Source organism: Marmota monax, unplaced genomic scaffold (genome assembly GCF_021218885.2).
Source record: "Marmota monax isolate L192 unplaced genomic scaffold, Marmota_monax_Labrador192_F-V1.1 WCK01_AAM20220418_F8-fsc00005, whole genome shotgun sequence".
Classification (NCBI taxonomy): domain Eukaryota; kingdom Metazoa; phylum Chordata; class Mammalia; order Rodentia; family Sciuridae; genus Marmota; species Marmota monax.
Window position 1 is genome coordinate 10822048 of NW_026692254.1, and position 21774 is coordinate 10843821.

General features: G+C 38.9%; 1 protein-coding gene across 1 annotated transcript in view; it reads right to left on the minus strand.

The window, feature by feature from the left end:
• Abhd12 (abhydrolase domain containing 12, lysophospholipase) overlaps positions 1–21774 on the minus strand; it is an 86076-nt gene that overhangs the window by 25876 nt on the left and 38426 nt on the right. The window lies entirely within an intron of this gene.

A 21774-nucleotide genomic window follows, 5' to 3' on the forward strand; every position in this document is an offset into this window, starting at 1 on the left:
ATCCCAGTGACTCAGGAGACTGAGGCAGGAGGATCACAAATTTGAGGCTAGCCTCAGCAATTTAATGAGATCCTGTCTCAAAATGAAAAATGGCTAGAAACGTAGGTCAGTGGTAAAATGCCCCTGGGTTTAATTCCCAGTACCAATAATAATAACAGTAGTATTAGTAACAATAATAATAATAACCATCATCATCATCATCATCATCATCATCATCCGGCACACAGCAGACTTAGAAAGCACCCCACCTGACATCATAGCCCAGTTGCCACTTCATCTCAGCAAACAGTAGCCTTCTCTGGGCCTTGCAGTCACCCTTCTGTGAACCAACTGCCCTTGTTAGTTACTCATTTGCTATTTGTAGGAAGCATGTACAATCAGGATATCAGAAGAACCTGTCCAACCAGGTCCAAGGAGATGATAGAGGGCTGAGAACAAGACTGTGACTGTCAAGCCCTGTCCTGGCATTTATGCCTACCCCTGGGCCCCATCCCTTCTCTAGGCCCTTCACACTCAGTAACCCCAGGGTTTTAAGATCCCCTTCTTATCCCTCCCCAGCATCAGAATCTCTCCTTTCTCTTCCTGAGGCCTTATCAAAAATGTCTCTAATCCAAAGATTCTTACACTGCTTGGTCTCAGCACCTCTCTACAGAAATGTCTGTTTATATAGCTTCTATGAATTATTATCCATCATATGAAAAGTTAAAATTAAGGTATTTTGTCTAGGGCTGGGCGTGCAGCTCAGTGGCAGACCACTTGCCTAGCATGCACGAGGCCCTGGGTTCCATCTTTAACACTGCAAAAAAAAAAAAAGTGTATCAATTTATCTATTAATAATAAACAGTTGGGCTGGGGATGTGACTCAAGTGGTAGCGTGCTCACCTAGCATGTGTGAGGCACTGGGTTAGATTCTTGGCACCACATGAAAACAAACAAAAAAAAAAACAAAAAAAAAAAATGAAGATATTGTGTCCACCTAAAAAAATATTTTAAAAATTTAAAAATAATAAACAGCCCATTACATGTTAATGATTAATATTTGTCATGAAAAATAGTTCTATTTTATTTTTAACACAAATAGTTTTAGTGAGAAGAGTGGCATTCACATTTTTATAAATTTCCTTAAGTCAGGCAGCTCAACAGAAGGTAGATGGATCCTATCTGCTTCTGCCTTCAATTTGTTGTAGTATCACATGATGCACAGTGTTTGAAAAACTCCTCTTATACTTGGATGAGTGGAAAGGGTAAATTACATCTCAATATTATGAAAATCACTGAACTTACAGAGGATCTTGGGGCCCACCCCCAAGTATGCAGAACAGACTTTGAGAATTGCTGCTTTCACCACACTAAACATTATTGGAATTGGTTTCTTATTTCTGGACTGATTAAAAAAATTAAGGTGGTTTTTAAAAATGGTTGACATATGCAACAACAGAGATGAACCTCAAAAGCAATATGCCAAGGTATACAACACATTCACAAAAAATTATGGACTCTATGATTTCATTTTTCTGAAATTCTAGAAAAGGCAAAACTACAGGGACAGAAAATATAAGAATGATGATTGCCAGGAGCTGGGATAGAGAAGGAAATCAAACGCAAGGCACATGAGGGAATCTGAAGTTATGGGAGTATTCTTTATCTTGATTGTGGCTATGACTACATGATTGTACACAGTTGTTAAGACTCATTAAATTGGGCTGGGATTGTGGCTCAGCGGTAGTACGCTCACCTAGCACTTGCGAGGAGCTGGGTTCGATCCTCAGCACCACATAAAAATAAACAAATAAAATAAAGGTTAAAAAAAAAAGGAGAGAAAGCATTATCTACCACACAAAAGACAGTTTAAAAAAAAAAGACTCATTAAAGTAAGGTGAATTGGTCAATTTTACTATAAATAAATAAATAATACCTAAATAAAACAAATGCAAACAATAAGTTAACAAGGCTTATACAAATACCTCAATAAAACTGATGACAAGTATTCATATCTGGTAATGCTATTAAGTTACTCTTACCCTAGGATCATTCGGCAGTCACTACTGAACATCTGGCATCTTGTAGGCATTAGACAATCAGGCAGCAAAGATCAGTATCCACACAGGCACTGTGCTCACAGCCCAGTAAGGCAGACTCAAGGCTGTGGCAGGCTTTGGGAGAGATACCTGGTGCCTCGAGACACCCCACAGTGTGATCTGACTAAGTCTGGGCAATCCAAAAGAAGCCACTGGGCTGACACACTAAGAAATATAGGAATTAATTAGATGTGGGAGAACAGTTTAAAATGGCATTTTAAATTCTATTCATAATCTACCCTTGCAGTGAGGAAAGGTATACAATATTGTGTTTGAAAGTGCCAGATCTTAAGTTTGGATTAACATCCAACCAGCCAACTGTCTAGTCATACAATTGTGGGCAGGTTCCTTAACTTGGTTGAGCCTTGCTTTTCCTCAAAGCACAGTGGGGATGCTAATGGTGTCTCAACTGGTATCTTAGCTAAGTTGTAGAAAGCTTGCCAAGCATGCAAGAGGCCCTGAGTTTGGTTTGATTTCCCAGCACTGGAGGGCAGAGGCGGGCAGGAAAGAGAATGAATAAATATGGAGGAAGGGGGAAAAAATAATGGCATCTCCTTTGCGGGGCTCCTAAAAGGCTTATACACAATAATGCATATGAAGCATGTGTATGAATCCTGGCACAAAATCAGCAACACACCTCAACTATTATAACCCTCTGTGCACAAATGCTCTGCAAGGGGGAATATAAATCTAATGTAAGTGGTCAAAAGAGGCTGGGGATTCAGGACTTGATTCCAAAAGAAATGGAGAGTTCATAAAAATAAAAAAAGAAAAAGAAAAGAAAAGAAATAGCTTGTAATCAAATGTGTTACCACCAAAGGCTCAACTTGTGCTTGAGTCCTCTGTTCTGGCCACCTGTGATCACTCCTGTGTCCTCCCACAATTTGCTCACTTATTCTTTGCTCTACTGTAATGTGTTCTGTTATTTTGAGATCTTATGCCTTGAGAGAAGGAAAAGCAAATACCCATACAAAGTCGTATTTCAAAATGTTCATGGAAGTTGAATTCACAATATCCCCAAACTGAAACCACCCCAACATCCAACAATGAATGAACAAACCAAAGGTTAAGTACATAGAATGGAATACCAAGAAAATGGAGAAAATTATTGCTACATGTAACCATGTAGATATTCTCAAAATAATTAAGCTTAATGAAAGACACCAAGTGAAAGATGTCTAGGACACTGGCAGTTTTTCCCTCCCGAGACATTTATTTTACCTAAAAAGTATCTCTATTCATTTGCAAAATTAATAGTTTCTTTCTTGAGCTGAATATTTCAGGGTGATGATTCCTCCATAGATGGAAATGAGCAGCATCTGTCTTCTTTTTTCCATACTGGGGATTGAACCCAGGAGCATTTTACCACTGAGTTATAGCTCCAGCTCTTCTTATTTTCATAAAAATTTGAGACAGGGTCTTACTAACTTGCTTTGGCTGGCCTTGACTTGAGATCTTTCTGCTTCAGTCTTCTGAGTTGCTGAGATTATAGGACTGCACCTCCACAGAAGATGACCTGGCAGTTATCTTTTCTAATTTTTTAAAATTATTTTTTTTTCTGTGGTACTGGAGATAGAACTCAGGGCTTCATGCATGTTAGGCAAGCATTCTATCATTGAGCTATATCCCTAGCCCTATCTTCTTCTTTTTTTTCCTTTTAAAATTTGTTTTACTTAGTTATACATGATAGCCCTATCTTCTTTATATTCTGAAATAATCTATAAAGGCAGGAATCATCTGTTCCCTAAAAAGTTAAAAAGAACTGACCAAGAAGAAAATTTTTTTAAAAAGATACAAGTTTTTTTTTTTTTTTTGGGTGTGTGTGGGGAATATCACTTTCTCCAATTTTTAAAAAGTTAATGCTACCTATTTATTGTGTCATTTTTGTGACTATTTGTGAGAAAACTTTCTTTATCACTGGTACTACTGCTTTTCTTGTAGTCCTTCTTCACTGGAAGCAGCTGCTGTTCTTGATTACTGGTAGGAATGAACACTGCCCACGTGGCTGAGGGAACACACTGCCAACTTTGCCTACGTGGGACCTGGTTTGATCAAAGAGATTCAAGGTCCTTCAGACTTCACATATCCAAGTGCAGGGTCAAAATTTTGGCCACAGCCTGTTCAGATGTTTTTCTTTTAAGATTACTTGTCTGATAAAGACCATGAACAAATAACTATCACTGGTATAGGGGGCAACACACAGCAACCCTTATTTGAACTGCTTGGTATGTGTGCAAAACAGAGGTTGAGGGAGATGCACTCTGCAGCCGAAAGGAATGGAGCAGGTGAAGAAGGGGCCTGGCAAGGTCAAGTTTCTGAGAAGGAAGTTGGCAGTCAGTAGAGGAGGTGGGGAGGATTTGGGCCAACATTAAGCAGTTCCTGCAGGTGACAAGATAATGAGCCATTTCTGAACCAGACCATAAGCCAGCCACTCTTCTGGGTCCTACATCCTTCAGGCCTTTTGCCTCTCTGGGATCCAACAACTCAAATACTGATACCTCACACCATGTGTGTGTGAGTGTGTCCTTCTCTGGAAGGCAGTGTTATTCTCACACCAATGACATAGATGTCTACAGATGTGGCAGAACCCACAGGGAACTCCGGGAAAAGGAAAGAGATTTATAAACATTTTATGAGGTTTTGCTATAAGGTATATGATGTCAACCCACTATCTTTCAAGTAGGGGCTGGACTACAAATCAATTTAAGGTGTTTCTTAGAATAAAGAGAATGTAAAATTAGGTCAGATACCTTAGTCTTTCCAAAGAGATCAAAAAACAGAGTAAGTTGAGGGAGAGGGATTTGGCTCAGTTGTTAACTATCCCTGAGTTCAATCCCTAGTACCAAATAAAAAACGAAACAAAAAACAAACAACAACAACTAACCCCTCAAAGCCAGAGTAAGTTCAGATCAGTTTAATTTGATTCAGTCATGCAGAGATTCAGAATGTTTCTCAGAGCATATCTGATTTCTGATCTGGCATATAAGGGAGCACAGATGTTATCACTCCATTTTAAAAGTAGAAAGCTGAACAAACTAAAAAAATCAACAATTCTTCTCAGATTTACCAAAGGAATGAGGTCAACACAGTCAAGGGGTTGGAATGGAGTGGGGAGCTTTTGTTAGTTTTCCCTCCAGGTCCTCCACCAGGTCAAAGTAGAAATCTCAAAAGAAACTTTAAAATATTTTTAATTAAATGGAAATGAAAAAACAACTTATTGAAATTTGTGGGATACAGTGAAAGCACTATTTACAAGGAAACTTATAACACTGAAAGCAATATTATAAGAGAATGGAGATCTAAAACCAAACCTGTAAGCTTTGAGCTTAGAAAACTAGACAAATTAAATACAACATAACCAGAAGAAGAGAACTAATAAAAATTAAGAGAAAAATAAGAAAAATCAAAAAGAGAAATTCAACAGAGAGTAGGAAAATATCAATGAAACTAAAAGCTGTTTCTCTGAAAAAGAAAAAGAAATCAATACAATTGATAAGCCCCTACACATACCAATTAAGAAAAAATGGGAGAACACAGATTACTAATATCAGAAATGAAGAGGAGACATCACTACAGATTCTATGGACATTAAAAGATTAAGAAATACTACAAACAACTCTGTCTACAAATGTGATAATACAGAAGAAATGGACCAATTCCTTGAAAGACACAACTTCTCAAAATACAAGCAGCAAACTATTTGAACAGGTTTATTCCTACTAAACAAACTGAGTCAATAATTAATGACCTTCCAAAACAGATAGTACTGGGTTCATTGTGAGTTCTACCAAATGTCTTAAGGAAGAGATCCCATTCTCTATAATCTCTTCCAGAAGATAGAAAAAAAGAGAACATTTCCATACTCATCAAATGAGAACAGCATTACCCTAATACCTAAATCAGACACAAAGACATTACAAGAAAACTACAGACCAATATCTCACATGAAGTTAGAGGTGAAAATCCTCTTTAAACTATAGTTAAGCATATTATATTAATGTAATCCTTCCCTTCAGCAGGCTAAAAAAGAAAAATCACATGGTCATAAAATATATGCATAAAAATCCATTTGACAAAATCCAATACCCACTTATGATAAAACCCTCAGTGCACCAGAACAGAGGACAACTACTGTGTGATTCCAACTATATGACATTCTGGAAAAAGCTAAATTATGGAGATAGTAAAAAGATGAGTGGTTGACAAAGGTTGGGGTATAGAAGGACTCTACAGGCAGAGCACAGAAGAATTTTAGGGCAGTAAAACTATTCTGTATACTACCACTATGGTTCAGGATGTTGATAATGGCCTCTGTACTTTTCATTCAATTATGCTGTAAACCTAAAATTGTTGAGAAAATAAAGTTTGATCAGTGCTTTGTCAGAAATAAATCTCTATAGCAAGTCTGAAAATCATTCACTTATTTATTTTTATTTATTTGTTTTTAAGATGGGAGTTTCACTGATCTGGAAATCCTAGGCTCAAGTGATCCTTCTGCCTCAGCCTCCTGAGTAAATGGGACTGCAGGCACAAGCCACCATGTCCATCTGATTGATGTGTGTGTGTGTGTGTGTGTGTGTGTGTGTCTGTTGCTGGGAATTAAACCCAAGGCCTTGAATATGCTAGTCACATATCCAGCTCCAATTGACAATATATACTTGTATATTAGAAAGATAGAAAAGATGATTATACAAAATTAGGGATCAGAAAGATCAGATAACCACAGTAAAGAAGATTTGAAAACAAAAAGGTACTGTGTTCTTTGCTAAGCTAATAAAATTTTGACTATACAAAAATAAAAACATTTTTATTAAAAACATAAATGGTGACATTCACTCAAACTGTGAGGAAAAAACAAACTAATAAAACCTAGCCTTAAAAAAGGTATTAGGAAATGCTTTCAAGAATTACATCCCTGTAGGCCACTAAACACCAACAAACTAAAAGGCATTTTACTCTGACTTTTAAGAAACAGATAATTATCATATTATACGATCTATGATAAAACAAGGAGCATAAGGTGAGACACCATTCAAAACCAAAGCTGGCTTTAGCATAATGGGAAAGAGAATGAAAAATTTCACGTATGAACAGAGAATTCATGAACACAAAATTCTTGCAGCTTAAAAGCAAACCAGGTCAGGTAAGGTGGTGCATGCCTGTAATCCCAGCAGCTTGGGAGGCTAAAGCAGGAGGATTCCAAGTTCACAGTTAATCTCAACAATTTAGCAAGGCCCTCAGCAACTTGGTGAGACTCTGTCTCAAAGCAAGCCAGGTAGAACTGTAAAATAATGCAGCTGCTATGAAAACCAGTTTGGCCATTCCTCAAAAAGTTTAACTTAGAATTACCATATGACCTAGTAATTCTATTTCGAGATATATCTCACACCAAAGAACTTAAACAGATATATGTTGACCAATGTTCATAGCAACATTATTTACAATAACTACAAAGTAAAAGCAAACTAAGTACCCGCCAATAGATGATCAGATCAGTTACATGTGTTATATACATAAAATAAATTATTCAGCCATGAAATGGAATGAAATTCTGATACATGTTTGTAACATGGAAGAACTTAAAAAAAACATTATGCTAAGTGAAATGAGCCAGATACAAAAATATAAATATTGTATGATTCCACTTATATGAGGTGCATAGAATAAGCAAACTCATAGAGACAAAAGTTTTTACTAGAGACTATGAGGAGGGAAGACAGGGGGTTATTGTTTTGAGGTTGTAGAGCTCCTATTTGGGATGATGAGAAAATTCTGGAAATGGATGGTAATGACTTTTGCACAACAATGAAAATGTATTTAAGACCAGTCCTTCATGTTTGGATTGTGTATATTAATATTATTAAGATTGGAAATATTAAATAAGTACTATTGATTTATATATATATAATTTTTTTTTTTTTTTTTACCTTCAGGGATTGAACTCAGGGGCACTTGACCACTGAGCCATATCCCCAGCACTATTTTGTAGTTTATTTAGAGACAGGGTCTCACTGAGTTGCTTAAAGTTGCTGAGGCTGGTTTTGAACTGGAAATTCTCCTGTCTCAGCCTCCCAAGCCTCTGGGATTACAGGTGTGAGTGTGCTTAGCTTGATTCTTATATATTGCTCATATCCTGCAACCTTACTGGCCTTGTAAAGTTTTTTACTAGATTCCTTAGGATTTTCTACACATAAGCTATGTCATATGCAAATAGAACTAGTTTTACTTCTTACTTTCCTACTTACATAACTTATTTTTTGCCTAATTGCCCTAGCAGAACCTTCAGTACAATGTTGACTAGGAGTGAACATAGTAGACATCCTTGCCTTTCAGTCTCTTACTATTTAAGTATGTGGGGTTTTTTGGATGCTTTCTATTAGGCTAAGATGGTTCCCTTCTATTTATAATTTGTTGATTTTTTTATCATGAAAAAGTGTTACATTATGTCAAATGCCTTTTCTGTATCTATTGAGATGATCATGTAATTCTTGTCCTTTATTCTACTGATATGTACATTTCTTTTTTTCCTTTTTTTAAAAATTTATTTATTTATTTTTGAGAGAGAGACAGAGAATTTTTATTTATTTATTTAGTTAGTTAGTTAGTTTTCAGCAGACACAACATCTTTGTTTGTATGTGGTGCTGAGGATCGAACCCGGGCCGCACGCATACCAGGCGAGCACGCATACCAGGCGAGCGCGCTACCGCTTGAGCCACATCCCCAGCCCTGATATGCACATTTCATTAATTGATTTTTTTGTAAGTTCAACTAACCTTGTACTTTTAGAATAAAGCTCACGTATTATGACGTATAATACTATAAACATCTTATATATATACACATATACATATATATGTGTGTATTTATATATATATATATATACATATAGAGAGAGAATGTATATATAAAAAATCTATATTTGGATTGCTAGTATTTTGTTGATGATTTTTTACTGATATTCATAAAATTTTCTGTGAGATCTCTGTCTGGGTTTGGGGTCAGGATAATACTGACTATACAATAAATTGAATTCTAGACAGGGCAGCGGGGTTGGGAGGGAAAGAGAGCGGGCAGGGGATTAGCAAGGATGGTGGAATGTGATAGACATAATTATCCAAAGTACACGTATGAAGACACGAATTGGTATCAACATACTTTATATATGAGCAGAGGAATGAAAAATTGTGCTGTATATGTGTAATAAGAATTGTAAAGCATTCTGCTGTCATTTATTTTTTTAAATAAAAAAGATAAACTTTATATTCAGATCCAATCAACTGCAGATTGAAAACATTAAAAAGAAAATTGTGTCTGTAAATGAAAATGTAGACTTTTTTTCTTGTCATTATTTTCTAGACTATACAGTAGTATAACAACTATTTTCATAGCATTTACACTGGAGTAAATATTATAAGTAATCTAAAGATGATTTAGTCTGTAATCCCAGCTACTTAAGAGGCTCAGGCTAGAAGACTGAGGTGAGACCCTGACTCAAAATAAAAGGACTGGATAGGTAGCTAAGTGGTAAAGTGCCTTTGGGTTCAATCCCTAGTACCTCAAAAAAAAAAAGTATACAAGTTTTATGCAAATACTAATTTTATATAAGGGACTTGAGCATCCACATATTTGGGTATCCACATGAGGTATGGTGGGGTGTAAAACCAATACCCCAAAGACACTGAAGGACAACTCTGTGTTGAAAGTCACTTGAGCTGACAATCACTTAGCTGTGTGTTAAAATTCTCTGAGAAGTTTATGAAATTCTAATGCTTGATCTCTGTCCCAGAGATTCTAGTTTCATTGGCTTTGAGTGTGATCTGATTATGACTATCATTTTAAAAAACAACTCACAGGGTATGGCCACATAGCTCAATGGTAGAGCATTTGTCTAGCATGCATGAGGCTATGGGTTCAATATCCAGTAGCATGTGTGTACACAGACACACAGTGTTAAAACAACAAAGCCCACAGTATCTAACACATTGCCAGACTCACATTCACAGCTATATTCATTTATTACATCAATCAACAACTAAATGAAGGGACCATTAATTAAGAGTCTCTGTGTCTTTGGATCAGGACATTTTCTCGAAAAGCGCATTTATTAATTGTACATATCTACAAAAAGGATTTCTTGCTGGGCACAGTAGCACAAGCCTTAATCCATACAACTTGGGGCTTTGAGGAAGAAAGATCACAAGTTCAAGGTCAGCCTGGGCATTTAGGGAGTTTTTTTGTTTTGTTTCAAAACAAAATAAAAAGGGCTGGCGGATTTCTCAAAACTAAAATTAATTTTGAAAATTTAAAATTAATTTCAAAACTGGTGATTTAGGCTGGGAATGGTAGGGCAAGCCTGCAATCCCAGTGGCTCAGGAGGCTAAGGCAGGAGGATCCCAAGTTCCAGAGCCACTCTCAGCAACTTAGTGAGGCCCTAAGCAACTTAGCAAGAACCAGTCTTAAAATAAAAAATAAAAAGGGCTAGTGATGTGGCTTATTGGTTAAACATCCTGGGGTTCAATCCCTAGTTTAAAAAAAAAAAGGAAGAAAACCCAAACTAGTGACTTATAATTAGCTGCTCTACCACCCTAGTTTTTTTTTGATATCTAGTTATAAAGGAACAAATATAAAGAATTTATAGATGAAAATGAGCTAGCTTGATGGGCTGGGGATGTGGCTCAAGTGGCAGCGCACTCTGGCATGCGTGGGGCCCGGGTTCGATCCTCAGCACCACATACAAATAAAGATGTTGTGTCTGCTGAAAACTAAAAAATAAATATTAAAGATTCTCATTCTCTCTCTCTCTTTAAAAAAAAAAAAGAAAAGAAAATGAGCTACCTTGAAATCTGACTCTATCATTAAGCAATACTGATAGGATATTTGTATTTTGGTTTTTTTCATTGTTCTTGGTTCATAACTCCAGTAGTCCTTGTTATTTCTTAAATACCTAGAACAATGTGTTTATCTTGTTAAAGTATTTGGCACTTGTTTTTGCTTCCGGAAGTGCTTTGGCAGAGCTTCAGAGCAATGAGGTGAAAGATTGTCTTCTGTTACAGTGTTGGGATGCTTTATGCCTCAGCAAGCAAAATTTCTCTCAGAACTTCTGCCCTTCTTTCAACTGCCCCTCTTTTCTCCCAAGGCAGACCATTGAAACTAGAATTTCTTTTCCTCAAGGCAGTCACAGAAACTATAATGTTCCCCACCTTTCATAAGACCCCCATTTCAGAGGGGTCCTGCTGCATGGCAAGGCCAAGAAAAATCTGAATAGATAGGCCTTGTGGGGATTCCTCACTCAGGTCTATTAGCACTAGACCACCTCCTTTTGGCTCAATCACATTTCTACATGACTATTTGTGCTTCAATCATGCTTACATGATGAAATCTTCATAAAACTCAAAAGGACATGGTTCAGAGATTTGTAGGAAGGTGAACAAGAGCTCATTCATGTGCTAGAAGGGTGGCACAACCCAACTCCATGGAGACACAAGGTCCTATACTCAGGACCTATCCAGATCTCTTCATCTGGCTGTTTGTGTCTTTTAAATATCCTTTGTAATATATTGGTAAATGTAAGTAAGTGGTTTCCTGAATTTTGTGAACTCCTATAGTAAATTAATGAAGCCTAAAAAAAAGGATCATGGTGATAGGGAACAGACAGATGTGAGTAATAGGAATGTGAGGCTGGGGAAATGGTTCTATAGACTGGGCACACTGTGCTCACTCCTACATAATTTCACTTTTGAGAAGCAATTTACCTGCAACCCTGCCTGGCTTACGTCCACAGGATATATTATATTCCTCAGCAAACTACCTGTTATCTGTAAAAGAAATGTAGGCCCTAAAATGCCGATAAGAAGAATACAAGTTACCCTGAAATAGGGGCTTCTATGACCCTTATACAGACTAGATCCAGAAACTCAGGGTAATAAGGCTGATTCCCCCTAACCATAAAATCTGTATGAAGGGGTTTCAACTAAAACTGGTTGGCATAGGTCAAAGTGACCTAGAGTCATAGCAATGGAGAGTTGAAAGTTTTCTATCATCCTGCTGTCAGTCAAATGTCAAAGAGGTGGACCTGTGCAGACTCTGGAAATTTCCCTGGATCCCCAATAAAACCAGAGAGCAGGAGATGCATGCTATCCCTCTGCTCTCGGAGGACCCACTCTCTTCCTTCAGTGTTACTGTTGTCGTCATCTTCTCCTCCTCTTCCTTTTTTTTTGGGGGGGGGGGGTACTGGGGATTGAACCAGGGGCATTTAACATTTTTATATTTTATTTAGAGACAGGGTCTCACTGAGTTGCTTAGGGCCCGCTAAATTGCTGAGGCTGGCCTTAAACTTGTGATCCTCCTGCCTCAGCCTTCCAAGCTACTGGTGTGCACCACCGTGCCAATCCCCTTTCTTTTAATAAACTCATGCCTGGCACACTGAGCAATATGTGTGAAATCTTTAGAATTAGGTTTAAAGGCGGGAGCCTTTGTACTGTACGCCTCAGTTTCCCAGGAGGCCCTAGCCCTGTAACAATGGGAATCTAATTTGTAGCCAGTTGGTCAGCAGTTCCAAAAGCCTAGACTTGTGATTGTGTCTGAAAGTAGGGGCCATTTTGTGTTACTGAGCCCTGCCTGAACCTGTGGACCTGATATACTCTGATGTAGTGTCAGAAATGAAATAAACTACAGGATGCCCAGCTGGTGTCCACTTCAGAACTGATAGCTTGCTTGTGGGTAGGAAGTCACCCTCATTTCAGAATCACAAAAGTTATCTGTATTGTGAGCACAGAACAGGAGAAACTAAGTTTGTTTTGTTTAATATTGTCAAAGATACAAAAACAATAACCAAAATAATTAAGGAATATAACACATTTTTATAATTTTAACTAAATTCTAGAGCCAAAGGTTAGCCTTGTTTTTTCCCGTGGTAGACTGATACCATGTTTAATGAACTTTTAAAGTTAACTCCTTAAGTATGAACAAGTTATGAAGATGACTGTAAAGATCAAGAGAGACTGGGTGTGGTGGCACATGCCTGTAATTCCAGTAACCCAGGAAGCTGAGGCAGGAGGATCACAAGTCCGAGGCTAGTTTCAGCAACTTAAGCTTTAAGCAAATTAGTGAAATCCTATCTCAAAATACAAAAAGGGCTGGGGATGTGACTCAGTGATAAGTGCCCCAGGTTTCAATTCCCTAGTATTAAAACAAACAAACAAAAATTCAAGGGAGAAATTTAAAGAATAAGTCTACAGACAGAATATGGAATATTATTCTCTACTTGTTCCAAAAGATAATCCTCTCAAAATGTGCTTAAGACTATGGTGACTCCTCCATTCCCCACCCAGAGGGCAAAATTAAAGGCTCCTGAGGGGGAAATACAGCTGGATCAAAGCCCATCTGTTTCATATTCATATAGGCTGGGCCACTGCTGGGTCCTCTTTAGAGCAGGACAGGGAATGTTAGTTTCTATCCCTGGAAAATTAGCTGAGAATACTGTGATCCTGCCAAGGTTGAGAAATAAGCAAATGCTTCAGGTGTAGAGAAATCAGATTTGGCCTGGAGAACTGGGCCAGTGGCTGGTTTAAGCTGTCAAGACTTTGTATTTGGACTAGGCTACAGGAAAAATAATGATACAATGCCCCCCAAAAGGCCCTTGCTCTCAAGTAAACCCTGGCACAGCCTCTGCTATACTAGCTGCTTTCCTGTGGAATTCACTGGTGCTATTGTTTGCACACCCTTCTGCATACTCATGACCTGCAGGCTGGATGACACTTAAAGCACCCTTCAAGAAAAGCAAAAGGGACATTTTTCATTTCCTGTTTTTCCCTGTCAAAACAAAACTCTCAAGGGCTGGGATGTAGCTCAGTGATAAAGCACTTGCCTAGTTAAGCAGAAGGCTCTGGGTTCTATCCCTATCACGGGGGTTGGGGGTTGGGAGGATTGTTCAGTGGTTCACTTAATGTTTTGAATATAGACCTTTGCTGTTCTAAAATGTACATAATTTTTCCTTCCCCCCTAACTTCCTTCCCCTATCCTTTTTCTTCCTGATTTTCTTCTCAGTTATCTTCCCTTCCCTGATCTCTCCTTCCTTATGTCTGGAAACAGGATTCCTTTGGATCATGTCTTTAAAAACTATCTGCTCCCCATCACAGATTCTGGAATTGGAGTCTCCAGTGTTTCTCCTTTGCTAGCAGAACAATTTAACAATGGTTCACTTTATGCTTTGCATAAAGCCCTTGCTTCTCTAAAACCAGCAAGTGTTTTTTTTTGTTGTTGTTGTTTGTTTGTTTTTTAACTTCTTGATCATCTCCTCCAGGATCTTCTACTTCTTAATTTTGGGAAACAGAGAACACATGGAATGTAGCCTTTGAATCACCTTTAAAAGCTCCCTATTTCCCTGATGGGCAGAATCATATCATTTGAGACAGCAGTCCCATGTGTTTGTCTTCTGCTAGCAAAGCAATAAAACTTCTTTTTCCTTTTATTCAAAACTGTGTCCTCATTATTGGACTGGTATTAAGGACAAGGACCAAGATTTTGGTATCAGCAATAAAACTTTTTTTCCTTTTTCTCAAAACCTCATCTTTGTTATTGGATTGGCAAAAGTAAGGGGGAAAAAAGCACATGGCTGAGATCATGCTTAAGGAAAAAATGCTATGTCTTCAACTCAGGTCAAGAAAGCTTCCAGTTGAATGGATTTGCTGTTTCTTCCTTTTTATTTTTACTATTTCCTGCTGCAGAATAAAATATTTCCTTTGAACACATTTTAAGGGCACATAATTTTTTTAAAAATAGTTCGTTGCATGCCACAGAAACTGAACATATTTTAAGGGCACTCATTTTTGAAAAAGTAGTTTGTTGCATGCCACTGATAGAAACTGTCATTTATATTCAGGAGGCTGGCTTCTCCTTCTCCACTTTGAGCTATGAAATTGGGCAATGATATGAAGCAGCAATGGGCACACACGGACTTTTCCTGAGAAAACAAGCCAGTCAAATAACCACAGGAGCCCACAAACTCTTTGCACTGAAAAAACCTTAAGTGAATGGGCTTGTTTCCAGAGAGGCAATTCCTGTGCTTGGAGCTGAAAAAAAATGTATGGCTTAAGGAGTGCTATGTGAAGCCCTCTGGTCAAACATCATCCGTGAAACTGAGGGGAAAAAGTCACCCCCAGGGTCTACATCTATGATCAGGCTTCCAACGTAACTCTTCTTGATCTTAGCTCTGGTACCTGAGAACAGGGGTTTCACTTCAGATTACGACTCCACCTCCACCTAAGCTACCATTATCACTCTGTGCTTGCAAAGATTCTCTATCAACTCAGCCAGATGAGAGGTCACTTTCTGTTCTGCTTCTGGAAGGCAACAGGCAACCTTCCCAGTGCCACTTTTATATTCCTGTTATTAGGTAGCTAGTCAGTTGTGAATGGGTGAGCAGGGAAAAGGACATGAAAGATGTATGGAAACTATAAAGAGACTTATCTGACAGGCAAGCACCTGGAAGAAGAGACCTGGGATGTTAAAACCTCCTCCAGCCATAATTACAATCCCTTAAAAAAAAAGTGTGGCGATAGCTTTTCTTTTTAATCCATTCATTCACTGAAGGACATCTAGGTTGGCTCTACAGTTTAGCTATTGTGAATTGTGCTGCTATAAACATTGATGTGGCTGTGTCCCTGTAGTATGCTGTTTTTAGGTCCTTTGGGTATAGTCTGAGAAGAGGAATAGCTGGGTCAGATGGTGGTTCCATTCCCAGCTTTCCAAGGAATCTCCATACTGCTTTCCAAATTGGCTAAACCAATTTGCAGTCCCACCAGCAATGTATGAGTGTACCTTTTTCTCCACATCCTCACCAGCACTGGTTATTGTTTGACTTCATAATGGCTGCCATTCTTACTGGAGTGAGAGGGTATCTTAGAGTAGTTTTGATTTGCATTTCTCTGATTGCTAGAAATGATGAGCATTTTTTTGTATATTTGTTGATTGATTGTATATCCTCTTCTGAGAATTTATACACAATGGAATATTACTCAGCACTAAAAAAGAATAAGATCTGGCATTTGCAGGGAAATGGATGGCATTAGAGAAGATTATGCTAAGTGAAATTAGCCAATCCCCAAAAAACAAATACCATATGTTTTCTCTGATATAAGGGGGATGACTTAATGTGGAGTAGGGAGGGAGAGCATGGGAGGAAGATTACCTCTAGACAGGGAATAGGGGTGGGAGGGAAAGGGAGAGAGAAGGGGAAAAGCAAGGATGGTGGTAGGAGACAGTCATCATTATACAAAATACATGTATGAAGATGTGAATTTGGTATCAACATATCTTATATAGAGAGATATGATAAATTGTGGTATAAAGGTGTATTAAGAATTGTAATGCAAAAAAAAGAGCTCATGTATAATGGCATAATTTGGCGTGAACATACATTATATACAAAGTTACGAAAAACTGTGTTGTGAATGGATAATTATGAATGCAATGCATTCCACTATTGTCATGTATGTAAGAAATAAATAAAAAAATAAAAAATAAAGAAAAGCTATTGTTTCAAGATCCTGTTACACTCTACGAAGTAGCCTGGACCCTCTCTGATCACCAAACTATCACAACCCCCATGACCCTGGCAACCAAAACATCAAGACTCTCACAAAGAAGACTTGCTGAGGGCTAGTCAAAGGGTCATGTATAACTAATTAGAACAAATTTTTTTAAAAAATATTTTTTTTTAGTTGTCAATGGATGTTTATTTTATTTATTGATATGTGGTGCTGAGAATCGAACCCAGTGCCTCATACACGCTAGGCAAGCACTCTGCCACTGAGCCACAACCCCAGCCCAAATTTAAAATTAAAAATTAAAAACTTATAAATTAAAACATTTTTTAAATTTAAAAAAATTTTTTAAAAAGCTGATCAAGGGGGTAGGAAATCAAGGCAAAAACAGAGGAACTCAATATCCTTAAAAACTCCTACTCTATAAGCACTACACCATACTTTCTTGGAGGTGGTCCAAGCAGCTTCTATGCTATCAGTCAAAAGTCAAGAGGTGGACTGGAGAGGGATGCTCTAGAAACTTCCCTAGGATCCCCAATAAAACCGGAGGGCAGGAAGGTCACATCATCCTTCTCCTCTCTAAGAAGATCCATTCTCCCTTGAGAGTGTCACTTTTCTCCTTTTCCTAACCCTTCTACTAAACTCATGACTGCAACTCTGAGGAACATGCCTGAAATGTTTCTGGTGTGTTGTGGCCCGTTGTGGCTGCCTCAGCTCGGCAGCATGGTTTGTGCCCCGAAACACCATCCTCATTTTTCAGGGGTGCATGATCTCAGCTGGTACACTCTCCCTCCCCTGCCTGCCTGCTGTGCTCACCTCCCCAGCATTGGGCCCAGAACCCTGCCTGGCCAATCTGTGGCCCAGTCTCTCCATGAGCATCCTTCAGATGAGCCACAGAGGAAAAACACATGCCCTTCACAGTCACCACAGAAGGGCACAGAAACAGGCCTGTGGGGACCTGGCTAACAGCAGCAGAGTAGGAAGTACGGCAGGGACCGCTTGTCTTCTGATGGCAACTTTGATAGTGATTTGTCTCTCTTCTACTGAATAAATATTGAAACTCAGATGCTAAGGCATAGGTGGAAGGAGCCCCACCCCCAAGAGAGGGTCTCCTGAGTCTCCACTTGGGATGGCAATGGAATCTGCCCTAAGGGACTTTTCTATATTTTTAAAGAAATTTTAAATTAAAGAAATTTAGCAGAAACCAGCAGCAGAGGCTAGGGAGAGGGAGATACACCCTGGCTTTGTTTAACCTCATTGCATAGGCCTCTTTCTTGACTAAAGCATCAAGTTAAGCTCTATTATTTTTTTCTCTGATATATCTCACTTGCTCTTTACCACATTTGTGTTTTAAAGCAGTGGCCTCCAGTAATGTGGTGAAGGGAGGCTAATTGGAAAGACAAATGGCAAGATGGCAACCTCTCCTGCAGAGACCTCTCTTTCCTAGGTCTGAGGACATTTGTACCAGTCTAGCCCCAGAGAAATTCTGCTGCAGCATGCATTCTGCCTGAGGTCCTCCAGGGCATTTCCTGAGACAAGTGGAAGAGGGCACAGTTCTGAGCAAACTCAAACCTGTATTTGTGAATAGCCGAGAACCAGCAGGAAGGTCTTGAAAACTGTGAGCCCAAGGCCAGAACTGCTCTGATTTTCTCTGGACTCCTTTAAGGTCAGGGGTTGCCAAGCAACTTGCTTTGGCTGGGGAAACATGAGCAGAAGAGCCTGTGTCCTAGAGATGGAGGAAGTGTGTGTGGGAGCCAGATCTGTTGGCCTGGACCCTGACTGACCAAAACAAGCAGAGCTAATGCACACAGTGGAAATGAGAGACACACACTTCAGTGGGTTGGATTCTTTGGAAGAACCGGATCTCTCAGACCAATACTCACCTCCTTATCTGCCATCTCCTTGGGTCTCCATTTAGAATCTCATGGGCAACTCAAAATTTACATGTTGAAAAATAAATTCTTGATCTTCTCCCATTTTCCCTCCCCAAAGTGCCACATGCCCACAAGCACGGTGGCAGGCTCCTGGGTATGTTGCTGACATTCTTCTTTCTTCCTCCCTCCCCTTAACAATCTGTACCAAGTCTCTGAAACCTGATTCAAACTCATATGCCTCTAGTCACCTTCTTGTCCAGACAAGCCTAGTTGTCCTAATTTTTTTTTGTGTGTGTGCGGTGCTGGGGATTGAACCACACACACTTCCTCCATCTCTCAGACAAACACTCTTCTGCTCATGTTTCCCTAGCCAAAGCAAATTGCTTGGACACCCCTGACCTTAGAGAGGGATATGGAGCCCTACCACGAGCCCACACAGTGAGGGAGATGTAGAAGGGCTTAGGCAGCCAGTACAAGATGGTGAATGAGGAAGTTGGGGAGAGGGCCAGAACAAGGGAGCAAAGAGACGGTGTTCTGATGAGGTCAACTTCCTGCTTGACAAAAATGGGGGCCCAATCAGACAATAGAAAAACAAAAACAGACATGTGGACAGAGGGGGCACCAATCAATAACTGTGAGGAGTGTGTGGACAGGGGAGGAGAAAAGGAAAGGAGGAAATTCCAGGGATAATAAGAAGAATAGGCCAAAACTCCCAAACAAACTTCCAGTTTTGGGGCCCCTTCTCTTTGGAGAATTCTATCTCTGTCTCTTTTGCAATAAACCTACTCTTGCTTGCAGTCTTTGTGTCCTGTTCTTCAATTCTTTGCTGAATGGAGACAATGAACCTAGCACTCCAAGATGGTAATAAGAGAACCAGAGCCACTCTGGCTACTGACTCACTGACTATAAACATGATCTGTATGTTTATATTGGTTAACTTCTAAATACAAATATAATTAGAAAGCTCAATATTTCCTTCCCAAACACTCCACTTCATAGAACAATGCCCTTGCTTCCTGAAAAGACCTCCTAAATGGAACTCTCAACCTTATACCTGCCTTCCACCACCAACATTCTTTACCATTCTGCCAGGGACCTTGTTAATGTGTGAATTTGATCATGCCAGTGCCCCCTTAACCATGGCAAAACATGGACTCAAGGCCCTCTGTGACCCATGCTGCTGCTCACTCCTCTGCATTCACTCACTGGGCCTGTGCCTACTGCTGCTTTCAGTTTCTTGCACAGGCCAAGTGTCCCCATGTGGAACACCAAGTGTGCTCCCTAACCCTGTCCTTCCTCCAGGTCTTGTCCCATTTTGCTGCAAGATCTGTTGGTCCTCTGATCTCTTTTAATCTTATTCCTTTTCCTTTCATGGTCTCCAAAAATACTCACCTATATAACCATTTATAAAGTATCTTCTACACAAGCATGTCAAATTGTTGATTTGCATGCTCAAGAAATACTGGTGGGATGAAATTAATAAACTAACAAAGGTGAATTGCTGCAATTCTATTATGAACTCCCTCACTAGATGGGAAAAGGAACTTGATAGGATAAGAAGTCAAACTTCTGGCCAGGCTCAAAGGCGTGCACCTGAAATCCCAGCAGCTTGGGAGGCAGAAGCAAGAGGATCCTGAGTTCAAAGCAAGGCTCAGCAACTTAGCCAGCTCTAAACAACTCAGTGAGACCCTGTCTCTAAATAAAACACAAAAAGGGACGCTGTGGATGTGGCTCAGCACTCAGTGGTTGAGTGCCCTGAGTTCAATCCCCAGAGAAGTCAAACTTTTTAAATACAACTTCGACTGGCAAAATATTTTCAAGGAATAGTAAGAATTTATAAAATTTTCCAAGATTCAAGTGAATAGCATGCAATGAATGCATAAAATGAAAACATCATATAAAATTTAATTTTCACCCATCATAAATTTAAATTTATATATTTGTTTGTTGTAGTACTGGGATTGAACCCAGGGGTGCTCAACCACTAAGCTATATCCTTAGTCCTCAATTTTTTATTTTAGGACAGTTTCTTACTATATTTGCTGCGGGTGTCCTGGAACTTGTGATCCTCCTGCCTCAGTCTCCAAGTTGCTGGGATTCCAGGCAAGTGCCATAATGGTTGCCTTCATCCACCAACTGACAGACATTCATGATAATAATCTCTAATGAAGGCAGGGGCTTGAGCAGCAGGCACTGAAATATTCTTGTTAGGAGGGTAAAACCTCATAAACCTGTTAGCAGCCATCTTGACAACAGGATGACTTTTAAATATTCATATTCTCTGACCCACTAAATGTCAAATTACTTTAAATAAATGGACACTTAGAAAAAAAGAAATAGATTAAATATTAGAAAATTGCTATTTATAGCAAAAAGCACTCAGAACAAACAGTTCATCAGTAGGATGTTGATTAAATAAATGATGAGTCCATTTAGCATTGTACAGAGTTCTTGACTGGCAAAATCAGTAATTATTTTTCTAACATTCCCCTGATGTCATAATATGCCATAGGCAGGAATTTCTTCCAATTACTGCCACACAACTGTTGATCTACACTTGCAGGCAACAGTGAGTTTGTGAAGGCCTTCCAAAGTTACTGTTTCCTTTCCAATCTGAATTTTAAACCACTTCCTTTGTGCATTTCTGGCACCAGGACCTGAACCTCCTTCTTAGTATGTGCCACAACACATGAGGATCAGGAAGAGGCCATACAGGAACAAACTCCATACACTGAAGGCGTGGTTCCTTGTCCATGTCATACCCCCTCCTCCCGCTTCAATGAATACCTTTCAGAGTCAGGCAGCACATGCCAACCCAGTGCTGAGGAAGGGTCATAAAACAGGGAAGACATGTGCTATATGACAATTAAATCCAATGCCATCTCTATGTGAACAGCTGAACAAAAATCCAGAATACAGTGATAAGTTACGGTTTATGTAGAAATGCAGTGTACCAATGTATGCACAGATTAAACTGTGAAAAGTTACAACTAAAATGTTAACAACTATTATCTGGTGATGGTAAAATTGTATCTGTATTCTCTACTTTGTGCCTTTCTGTATTGTCTGAAAGTTTATTTTTTACAACAAACGTGAGTTGCTTTCATAATCAGGAAAAAAAAAACCCTGAATTTTAGAATATTGATTTCCATATGCTATTGTTAAAAAGTAAATTAATTTTACACAAGAAATTTTTACTGCAAAAATATATTCTTGATGTATTGCTAAGTAAAAAATAGTACAAGATGGTACACTCAAAAGGATATTTTTCACAAACA